We start from the raw sequence: 12,649 nt of genomic DNA on the forward strand, positions 1-12,649 counted from the left end.
TCATTTTTGAAATTCAATTTAGAAAGAATACATGATGAACACCATTCAGCACTATGGCTCAAAATACAGATGCATTTCCCAGCCATCTCCATCAAAATTCTAGCTTTTAAACTTTTAAAGATAATCCTGGCTAATTACTCTTCTGGTTGCAGTATTGATTATATCTCTCATTTTGTAATTTGAGTCATAATTTGTTCCTTTGACTAATGTTAATTGTTGATACAATTAATAAGAATGCTTCCATTTATGTTTTATATTTCTATATCTTTGATTGGAGATCTGACAAGATCCAAATGATTAGCCGACCTTATAGTTAAATCTGCTCAGTACATGTGTTTATATAAAAGATCGTATGTTAGAAATGCTAGGATCTTTTTTTGAAACCATTCTTTCTTTTAACAACTACATCACAGATAGAACAAAGAGCTGTCTATTCTTGGAATAGATGTATCTAAGATGATGGAGTACAGAAATCCAAATTACAACATCCAAGATATATAGCTTTCTAGCCTCTGATTGGACACATTCAATGAAGGGGAGCTCACCACCTCAATTGATAATTGGTTCCACTCCTGCTGTTAAGAATTATTTTCCTAGCATTCAACCGTAATCTGCCCTTTTGTAATTTAAGTCCATTATTCCATGTCCTGCACTCCAGAATGATACAGAACAGAATCTTGACCTTCATTGGGTTTTGCATATTTAACTTGACAGCAAAGTTGGATGAACATTTCACTTCCTTTAATTTTTCATAAGTATTAAACAAACAGAATGGAAATACTTTAATCTAAAAAGTTTGTATGTAAAAGCCAAATTGAGTGAAAACTCCATTTCTAGCAATTCTGACCAGCAATTCTGCTTTTCATACTCACAAACCTACTCCTTACTTTTATTTTCTCTTTCAGTATAATTACTTGGTTTTTCTTCTTGATTTCATGAGACCTTCTGCTTCCTTAGTTCATCCCTACATAAGAAAATTAATGCATGTTATGTTGCTTGAAAGCTGTTGTAAGCAGTTTTTCTATTGCATACAAGAATGGGATAATAGTCATGCATAACACATGTCTAATGCATGGAAGAAAAATTAATTCTGCATAGTGGTTAATAGTCATGCATAACACATGTCTAATGCATGGAAGAAAAATTAATTCTGTATAGTGGTTAATAGCCATGCATAACACATGTCTAATGCATGGAAGGAAAATTAATTCTATATAGTGGTTAAAGGAACTGGAGTAGAAATCAGGACCCTATAATTTCTAGTGCTCTTTTAGGCATGATGTTGGTGGGGTGATTTCCCCCCCCCCCCAACTCTGGGAAGAACGCAATGTTGCAAACTACTACTGAAAAATATTGCCAAAGAAAAAAACTGCATGAATTTGTCCATATAATTACCAAGAGTCAATACCGACCCAAAGGCACAAGTATAATACAACTGTAACAGAAGAAAAAAAATATTACTCTTTATATGTAAGGAATGTAATATTTATGTAGAAATTATTTATTTTGCATGAAATATTCAGAATATTTGAATGAAATATTCAGAATAGAAAGAAATGCTAAATTAATATGTGTGCTAATTGTATGAAATGAAAGGTGTATACACTTTATAAAAGCTGAATGAAATTCCGGTGTCTGATATGTCTTTTATTTCTATATATTGTTAACAGTATTTTTGATGTGTATATGTACTTGGTTTTCTTTCTTTTAATCATGTCAAATGCTCAGACTCTGCCTGTACAAAACCCCATAATTTTCTTGACATGGTTTTTCAGAAACAGTTTGCAACTGCCACCTTCCTGGCTGACAGAAAGTGTCTGGCTCAGTTCATTCAGCTGGCTTTGTACCATATCTAAGGGAAGACTAGAATTCATGGTCTCCTGGTTTCTAGCTTGGTGCCTTAACCACTACATCAAACTGACTCTTATATACGTATATGTTTACATACAGGTGGTCCTTGACTTACAACAGTTTATTAATTGACCATTTAAAGTTACGCCACTGGAAAAAATGACTTATGGCCATTCTTCATACAACTGCTGCAGCATCCCCAGGGTCATGTGATCCAAATTCAGATGCTTGGCAACTGACTCATATTTATGACAGTTTCAGTGTCCTGGGGTCACGTGATCACCTTTTGTGACCTTCTTATAAGCAAAGTCAATGGGGAAACCAGATTCACTTAATAACTGTGTTATTAACTTAACAATTGCAGGGATTCCCTTAACAACTGTGGCAAGAAAGGATGTAAAATGGGGCAAAGTCACTTAACCAATATTTCGCTTAGTAGAAATGTATTAGATTGTGAAGTAGTGTTGGATGCTGCTGCAAATAAGTGATTACCACTGAGTATATTCTGAATTGATTGTTTATTGGAAAAAAGCAATGCAGAAAGGGCGTATTATTACAACAAGGCTTGTATAAGTATCAGAAAAATGATGAATTCTATCATATATTTCTGGTCATGGTCCTTATTGTTAGTTATCCAACACAAACAGAAGACATTTGGAATTTTTTCTAAGTGAGATAACTAAATCAAATTATAAAGTATAATTCAAAAAAGCAAAAGTAAATGAACAAGAAAATAAATAAAAGTTAGAGGGAAAAGAAACAACAACTTTACACACATATAGGGAGAGAGAGAAAGTATATCGGACACTTCAAAGGTTGCATAAAAAGGCTAGATGATGTTGAATTGTATTCCTAAAATTTATAGTTTTCAAAGCCCAAAGAACTTTTTATTTTTCATGAAAAATAAAAAACTCCTAGAAAGATGGATTTACTCCAATGGAAAACTGCATACAAATTGCCTTTACTTTTACCACTGCTATGGTAAATATGATTCTGCATGATCAAAGTTGACTGTTGTTAAGACTTGAATACTATTCATAGTACTACGAATGAGTACTATCATTCATTTAATCATGTATTCAGTGCTATGCTATTCAAAAGATAATATAGGCTGGTATATATTATATATGTATTATAGTATATATTATGTTTCCCTAAAAAAAGATAAAGGTTTCCCATGTCAGTCATGTCTGTACCTAGGGGGGTTGATCATCTCTGATGTACAGCCGAAGAGCCAACCTTGACCAAAGATGTTTCCGTGATCATGTGGCTGGCATGACTATATGCCTGAGGTGCATGGAATGCTGTTATCTTCCCACTGAAGTGCTAGCTATTTATTTACTTGCATTTACATGCTTTATACAGTAATTGCTGGTGATTGGGACAACTAATGGAAGCTTACTCCATCAGTTCAAAGTTGGTTTTGAACTGCCAACTTCCGGTCAACAAGCCCAGTGTCTTAACCACTTGATCAACTCACCCATTCATTCATTCATTCATCCATCCATCCATCCATCCATCCATCCATCCATCCATCCATCCATCCATCCATCCATTCATTCATTCATTCATTCATTCATTCACTTACTCATTTACTTACTTACTTACTTACTCACTTACTCACTCACTCACTCACTCACTCACTCACTCACTCACTCACTCACTCACTCACTCACTCACTTACTTACTTACTTATCATAGCCAGCACAATTTCCTAAAAGAGAATACCTGCAAGACTATTCCACTCTGAACCATGATTTTCTCCACCTGCAATTATAGCTTCTTTGCTTAACATTCCTTAGTTATGAATCATGAAATTACATAGTTGGTTTTTTAATTTAATTTTCATAATTTAATTAGGATGTGTTTTTATGCACACTAGGAGATAATTATGCATATCCATGCCGTAGAAGAAGGCCATGGAGACAGTACACTGGGCAATCAAAGAAGAAATAATCAATGTACAATTTACACTCCCTGGTGCTTTCAGATATCAGCCCTGCTACAACATAGAATGCTGCCAGGTATTGTGTAGCAGCACTTAAAACCATCAAATTGCATTTGACCTTACAGATTGACCTCTGCCATAAACCAATTTTAATTAGCACTTAGCTTCTTATTTTAGAGTAATTTGTATTGTGATAGATTTAGTTTGCCATGCTTCTTTACATACATATACTGCCCTTACCTCTTCTTTCAGATTCTTTTCAGATTCCTTTTGGATTTTTCTTTTTATGTTTTTTAGCTTTTTATATGATTTGTTTTATTTTGATGTATTTTTTTGCTTCTTCTTTTTTTTTGTATGCCACTTTCCTTATGCTGGTCTTTGACTGTAATAAAGATTTGATTTGAGTTTATGTGCAATAGGAATCTTACATTTGACCTTACACGTAGAACCTCAGATAATCATTAAATTGTCTGTAGCTTTGAATCAGTCACAACAAACTAAATCAGAGTCTGTACTTATTGAGCCCACACACAGATTTCTATCACAGTTGCTTTTGCTCAGTCCTTCACTTCCTTCTCATTTCTCTCTAACTTGTCAGATATAATTAGCAGTTGTTGAATGAATTGATCAGCTAATTTCCTTCTCACCCTTGGATGCATTTAATCCATTAGCTGATGATTTGTAGAGACTTGAGGCTTTTTTCCTCCTGGAAATATTTCTTTGTCTGCACTATATCAATAATTGTATTTACTAAATCACCTTCATTTCATGATAGCCCAACTTACCTTATTCACAGATTTTTTAACAAGCAGGGTTTTTTTGTTTTTTGTTTTGCATTTCAGTTGTTTAAAAATCATTCTGCATGACACCTCTTCTTTCCTTTCTAATGGCAATAATTGCTACCTAGTGATTTTCTTGTTCTTGATAAAAGTTCAGTTGATAATATGAAGCTCTCCTTGTATTTTATGCAATTATTTATTCTCTGAAATGGATGTGAAATCCTTTTTAGTTAAAATTTCAGTGCTCTTATTAGCTTGGCTTCCTACATATCTCACAAGAGTTTTTTAATTGTAATAATTGTAAAATAAACTTTAAGATATATTATAATGGTAGGCCAAAATTATTCCCTTTAATGTCTGGAAAAACACTTTTGATTTTCCAATACTCACATCCATAGATCTATGCATCCTTTTTTTTCTCTTTTTTTCTCCCTTTGCAATATCAGAACACTGGCATCAGGAAGACAAGGATTCACAGAAGTTTTTGATGGCCTCTGAAATCAAATAAATTTTGATGATGAAATATTTCCTAAATCTCAGGAAAATGATGATAAACTTCTATGTGTCTAGTCTAGCCTCTCTTGTGTGCTAAATAACAAAAGGCAGTATGCCTGACATTAGGAACCAATTCTAAGTATACGGCTTGTCCCTTTAATCTAAATTAAAACTTTAATCCCAATATTTTGCACTACTGTACGTTCATACCATTGGTGGATATTATTCACTTCCTAGAAAAAGCTAAACAAGCATATCTTATTTCAACATTTAAATTTTGCTGGCCATTGACCAAATAAACATTACTGTTACTATTACTATTACTATGTATGTTATTTCAAAAATTCTTATAAGTGGTCTTGATGAGACTTATTTTTGCCCAGAGTTTTGTTTAGCCATTAATTTTCTTCAGTGACTGTTGAATCACGGATATATATTTGTGCAGGTGATAAGGGTAAGTAAAAAGTGCAAAGAGAGCTTTTGCTTGCAGTACTCATTAGGATATAATGCTGCATTTAAATAACACAGTGAAAGGCATGTAGAGTTTTTATGAGAGAGTGTGGAAATAATGATCATAAGTCTGTAAGAAAATGAATAGGACATCAAGTTACTATATATGCTAACAGAGTACAACTTGTGTCACAAAATTGGAAAATCTTTCTTATTCAAAATGATACCAGGCTTATACTGGCATACAACGGTTTCAAAATATCTTCTTCTTTGTAGACCAAGGACTTGAGAAATGTTGAGTTTTACAGATGTAAATCTGCTCCCAGCTAGTCCATGTGACACCCATCCCAGCTTCTTTTTACTTCTCACCTGTGTAGGTTAGAAAAGGAAGAATCTCTGAGGGGTCTGTAGGGATAAAAAAGGAATGCCAGTGCTCAAGGTTATTTCTCTATGGTCCCTGAGATGCACTTCATGAAAGCTATAGAAATGCTGTTTCTACAGTAGTTAATTTGAATGAAATTAATATATATGCTAGACCTGAACTTTTATAATGCTCTTTTCTAGGGTCACATTTTCCCACTTAACCTAGCTTGTTGGATGATGGTCTGTGTATTCTCAGTTCAGTATTTCATTCTCTCCTTCTAATAATCTCCCCAAGTGATGGCTAGCTGTCTCAAATCCAAGACAAGCTGTCTCCGCTGACAAACACAGCTGTCGATCATGCTGTTCACCAAAGGGGGAAAGACAGCCTCTATAGTGCATAGTTACTGGCTCCATTTTTTTTCGTGGACTGGATATGAATCTGTCTACCTCAAATTTTCTTAGAACATTTGATTTACACTGTGACTTTAGGGGATTAGAACTTAAAGTGGGATGAGATACTATATTACCTTGGATATCATTAAATTGAAGTATGTATATGTATTTCCATGACCATTCATAAAGATAAAAATCCTGTGTGTCATACAATCTAATTCTCTGCACAATATTTCCTTTCTCTCCAGCAGTACCTGTTAATCTGGTTTTCTTTTCTTTTTCCTTCCTTCCTTCCTTCCTTCCTTCCTTCCTTCCTTCCTTCCTTCCTTCCTTCCTTTTTTTTGGAGTTTTTGTGAAAAAGATTTGTCTTTTACTTTCTTATTATGTCTTGGTGTTCAGCTGCTTCATTTTCTGTTTTATTTCTTGAACCTTCTTAGAAAATGTTCAACAAATAATTAGTTTGCAGTGAGGGAAGAAAATACACTACCATTATTTTATTTATGGTCTTTTTGTTGTTAGCCATTTATAAAATTTGTATACCACTCAGTCCAATCAGACTCTTGTAGGTTTATGGTAGAGTTCATAGCTTATTTGGAGCTATGCTTTTATTTAATCTTAAAACTCACAATGCCTGGCCCCAACTTTAAAAGCTGAACCTCAGTTTGCCAGGAGCAAAGAACATATATAATATAATTTACTAAATAGGATTTGCTTTAATGTACAAAATGGCCATTGAGATATTTCAATCTAGTCATTGGGACTGAAAATCAAAGGTTGTTTTCTTAAACTTGATGCAATAATTGAAAATGTGTCGCTATTACTGTGGCTGACTGCTACCTGTTTAATTAAAATGTATGTTTATTTGTTCCTTTTTCTTTTTACTTGTTTTTTTATTTAAATATAAAACATACACTTTTTATAGTTCTTTGAAAATTAAACAAAATAAAAAAATAGAACTACACATTTCACTCTACTTAAATTCTCTAATGTATTTTAGTTGGATGTGATACTAATTCATGTCATTATTAAATACCATAATGTGATTTAATTTTTGATAAACTGTGTTAAGCAATATTACACAATACCTGTATATATTAAATCAAGATTTCATTATCTCAAGGACTATAATTTGGTATGTTGACCAAGAAAAAAAAGTTAAAAATCTGTAGCTACTGGATTATCTGTACAGGGAGTCATTGTTAGTAGAGTTGTCTTTTGTACTTTTGCAAAGCTTTAGCTACATGATTGATGCATTGGTTTTGGTCTATTTGGCTCAGTAATCTATGCAATTTTCTTATCTTCCTAATCACATTTCCACCTTTTAACAGATAGCATTTTCCTTTTTAAACTGTCTCCTAAAATCTTCAGGTACTAAGACACATAAGTCATTGGGAGCTACCCATGTGCATCTGAAGGTTTGATTTCTGTCTTGTGCCTTGAGGCAAATTAAAATTTGCAAATTTAATGGTCAGGATTTCTTTATATTCAGGTTCATAGTAGAGCTTACTATTAATTGCATTCTACTGCATTGAAAGATGAACTGATCCCTGTAAATAGGAACATCATTGATTTGTGTTTGTGACTTGTTCTTTTGCTTTTCCTATGTAAAACTGGAACATTTCTATCTCAAAATATTATGAGATTGGTAGCTATTGTGACACTGGTAGATACAAATATACAGACTTCCATCTTCTATCTCATATTCTGTAATAGTCTATACCGCTGGTGTCAAACTCGATCACATCACGTGACGTATTGTGATGTATCATGACGTGTTTTGCCTTTGTGGAGCTGGGGTGGGCGTGGCTTGTGCATGACGCATCTGGCTACACAATAGAAAATAATTCACTAATCTCATCTCAAAGTTTCATTTCAGCACTAGGATATTGCTCTTAGGAAATCAGTTCAAGCATGGTTCATATTTGTCTCAAATCACCTCAAATCACGTGGCTGACTTATGAGGTCCGCAAGATGCTGAAAGCACGGAATGTGGCTTTTAAATCTGGTGACATGCTGGCACTTAGAACAGCCAGAGCAAATCTGAAAAGTGCCATAAAAGGTGCAAAACAAGCTCATTGCCAGAAAATTTAGAACTTTTTTCAGGACTCAACAAACACCAGGTGAATGTGGAAAGGGATCCAGGCCATTATGGATTACAAGGTGGCTCCATCGAGATGCAAGGATGACACAGACTTCCTAAACAAACTGAATGTATTTTTTGGTAGATTTGAGGCATCAAATAGCACTCCTGCTAGGAAAGAAGTGCCCCATCCTGTTGAGCAAGTGCCAAGCTTTGATGTCACCTCTGTCCGGAAAACACTGCAGACAGTTAACGTTCGGAAAACAGCAGGCCCAGATAACATCCCTGGACGTGTCCTCAGGGAATGCGCAGGGGAGCTGGCTTGTGTTCTCACAGATATTTTCAACCTCTCATTGCAGCAGGCAGTGATCCCATCGTGTTTTAAGATGGCCATCATCTTGCCAGTGTCAAAAAAGTCCACAATTACAGGCCTCAATGATTACCATCCGGTTGCACTGACATCCACCATCATGAAATGCTTTGAGAAGCTGATAAAGGACACTATTGTATCTAGCCTCCCGCCAGCTTTTGACCCCCTTCAGTTTGCCTACCGACCAAATCGCTCTACGGAAGATGCTATTTCTTCCGTTCTCCATCTGAGCCTGAAGCACTTAGAGAAAAGAAATACTCATGTGCATTTGCTGTTTGTCGACTTCAGTTTGGCATTTAACACAATCATTCCCCAGCATCTAGTAGACAAACTGGGCCTTTTAGGCTTAAACACTCCTTTGTGCAACTGGATTCTTGATTTTCTTACCAACAGGCCCCAATATGTGCGAGTTGGAACAAATACCTCTAATACCATTTCTTGAGCACAGGTTCTCCTCAGGGCTGTGTCTTAAGTCTGCTACTGTTCACCCTGTTAACCCATGACTGTTGTGCTAGGTTTGCCACCACCATATTGTGAAGTTTGCAGACGATACAACAGTAGTGGGCCTTATTCAGGATGACAAGGTGGAAGCTTACAGCAAGGAGATTGAAGGGTTGGTGAACTGGTGTAAGGAAAACAGCCTAGTTTTAAATACTGGAAAAACCAAAGAGATCATTGTTGATTTCAGAAAAGGCAGGCACAGCCACACTTCTCTGTGCATAAATGATTTACCTGTGGAGACGGTTACCAGCATCAAATTCCTGGGTGTGCAGCTAACGAGTAGGCTGACTTGGTCGCTCAACAGTGAGAAACTGGTGAAGTGGGCACAGCAGTGCCTGCATTTTCTGCGCCACATGAGAAAAGCACATTTTCCTTCCACTGTCCTGACCACTTTCTACAGGGGGACAATTGAGAGCATCCTGTCATACAGCATCACAATCTGGTTTGGAGGCATCACTGCTTCAGACAGGACAGCGGTGCAGAGAGTGGTGAGAATGGCTGAAAAGATCATTGGCAGTTCCCTCCCTCCCATCCAGGACATAGCACAGAAACGCTGCTTGAGCAGGGTCCGTAAGATTATCTGGGAGCCTACACATCCTCTTCACGATCTGTTTTCCTTGTTACCTTCTGGGAGGAGGCTTTGTGGTATCCAAAACAGAACATCCAGATTCAGCCAGAGTTTCATTCCATACAGCATTAACCTTGCGAACTCTCAAGCTTCCTCCTTCCGTTATATATTCAAGATGGACAATATTTAATATTTATTTGCTACATATATGTAGGGATGTGGGTCTATACATATGTTGTGCATAGTATGTTTAGGTGTGTGTCATGTATGTGTTTCACTTTGAGAGCGGGCAACTAAATTTCATTTTTGATGTGTGCCATCGTGCCCACAGTATAAAAATGACAATAAAGTTTATCTGATCTTATTTTATCTTATTTTATCATCTAATGAGCACCATCTGAGTAACTTAAAAAAGTTTATGTTTTCTCCTTAAAAAAGGACAAAATTCAAATAAAATTAATAATCATTAGTTGTCCAAAGCAAGGTACTATATTTGCCAAGGGAGAAATTTTCAGGATTGTGAAATTATATGATATTGAAATGTGACTGCTTAGATATCTGAATTCCTACTCTCCTTGTTCATTTACTCCCTCTCTTTTTGAGAATATGTTTGTGTGTCTTTGTGTGCATCTGTGCATGCACATGCATGTTTGTGTGTCTACTCATGCATGAACTATACACACATATATATTTATGCCTTTTTAATGTAACAAAGAAATCAATTAACAAGTGCAATTTTAATAACACAAAAAGATAAGCCAGAAAAATAATTAATGTTTAGAGAAAAATAAAAGAGGAAGAAAAAATATTAATACATTTTATAACAACATCAAGTCTTAAACATCAAATTAAACCTTGACTAAGGAAAATCATATTGATTTCCACAACTTTGGAGAAAAGTAAGTTCATATGCAGAAAATTTAAGCATGTTCTCCATGCAGGATTTTAAGTACATTAAAGTCTTTTCACTGGATTACAACAATCCTAGCTGTTGTCCACACATAATAAATCCTTTTATAGGTTCCAATCTTTTGGAGTATATTTTAACATCACATATTCATTGACTCTTATTTATTTTTTAAATACCCTATTTGCAACCCCATGAATAATGACATTGTTGCCCAAATTAAAACATACAGTATGGATCAGAATCACTACTTTCATATTGTGCTGATACCATATAGAAGTTGAAAGCCAGACATACATACCATTCATCCTTTGACATGTCCAGTATACTAAAAAAGAAGAAGAAATGCTTTTGATGAACTAAACTCATCTTAAGTTGAATCCCATGCTTTTTAAATTGTTCATAATTCACTCAATATTATTCCTAGATTCTCCAACATATATTCTATTTTTCAAGATCTACTACAGTATTATCAATTACCAATACTGTTATGTTTATATTATACTACTAGCTGTACCCAGCCACGCGTTGCTGTGGCTCAGTCTGGTAAAAGTGTGTGTTGCTTTTATGTCCAACAGATGGCACTGTTTTTCAAAAACATGTTTTTATGTTTATGTTTATGTTTATGTTTATGTTTATTATATTTATATCCCGCCCTTCTCCTTGCGGACTCAGGGCGGCTAACAGCCAGATAAAACAACTACAAAAATACAAAATGCTACAATTAAAAACATACCGGTAATTAAAAGACAATATTAACATTTGGCCAAATTAATTTAAAATTATTTTAAAACCCCGCTAAAAATTTCCCCTAGGCCAGTCCTGCAAGCTGAAATAACCAAGTCTTAAGGGCGCGGCGGAAGGAAGGGAGATCAGGGATCACCCTGATCTCTGGGGGTAGTTCATTCCAGAGGGTGGGAGCTCCCACCGAGAAGGCCCTCCCCCTTGGGGTCGCCAGCCGGCACTGTCTGGCTGACGGCACCCTGAGGAGACACACTCTGTGGGAGCGTACTGGCCGATGGGAGGTAATCTGTGGCAGGAGGTGGTCTCGAAGATATCCAGGTCCGATGCCATGGAGCGCTTTAAAGATGATGATCAACACCTTGAAGCGCACCCAGAAAGCCACCGGTAGCCAGTGCAGCTCGCGCAGCAGCGGTGTTACATGGGAGCGACGAGTCCCTCCCAACACCGCCCGCGTGGCCGCATTCTGGACTAACTGGAGCCTCCGAGTGCTCCTCAAGGGGAGCCCCATGTAGAGAGCATTGCAGTAGTCCAGGCGGGAGGTGACAAGGGCATGGGTGACTGTGTGCAAGGCGTCCCAGTCCAGAAAAGGTCGCAACTGGTGGATCAGGCGTACCTGATAGAACGCCCCCCTGGTCACCGCCGCCAACTGGTCTTCCAGTGTCAGCTGTGGGTCCAGGAGGACACCCAGATTGCGTACCCTTTCCGAGGGAGCCAAAGTTTCGCCCCCTATAGTCAGCGATGGAATCAGCTGACTATGCCAAGGCGCCGGTAGCCACAGCCACTCGGTCTTGGAAGGGTTGAGCCTGAGTCTGTTCCTCCCCATCCAGACCCTTACGGCCTCCAGACATCGGGTCATCACATCAAGGGCATCATTGGGGTGGCCTGGGGTGGAAATGTACAGCTGAGTATCATCAGCGTACTGATGGAAGTCCACCCCAAAGCCACGGATGATCTCCCCCAGCGGCTTCACATAAATATTGAACAGAAGCGGAGAGAGGACTGACCCTTGTGGCACCCCACAAGTTAGGGGCCTTGGGGTCGACCTCTGTCCCCCTGCCAATACAGACTGCGTACGGTCGGTGAGGAAGGAGGAGAACCACCGCATAACAGTGCCTCCCACTCCCAACCCACCCAAACGCCGCAGCATGATACTGTGGTCCACAGTATCAAAAGCCGCTGAGAGGTCCAAAAGAACTAGGA

The sequence above is a fragment of the Protobothrops mucrosquamatus genome, unplaced genomic scaffold, assembly GCF_001527695.2.
Source record: "Protobothrops mucrosquamatus isolate PMUCROS unplaced genomic scaffold, P.Mucros_1.0 scaffold174, whole genome shotgun sequence".
NCBI lineage: Eukaryota > Metazoa > Chordata > Lepidosauria > Squamata > Viperidae > Protobothrops > Protobothrops mucrosquamatus.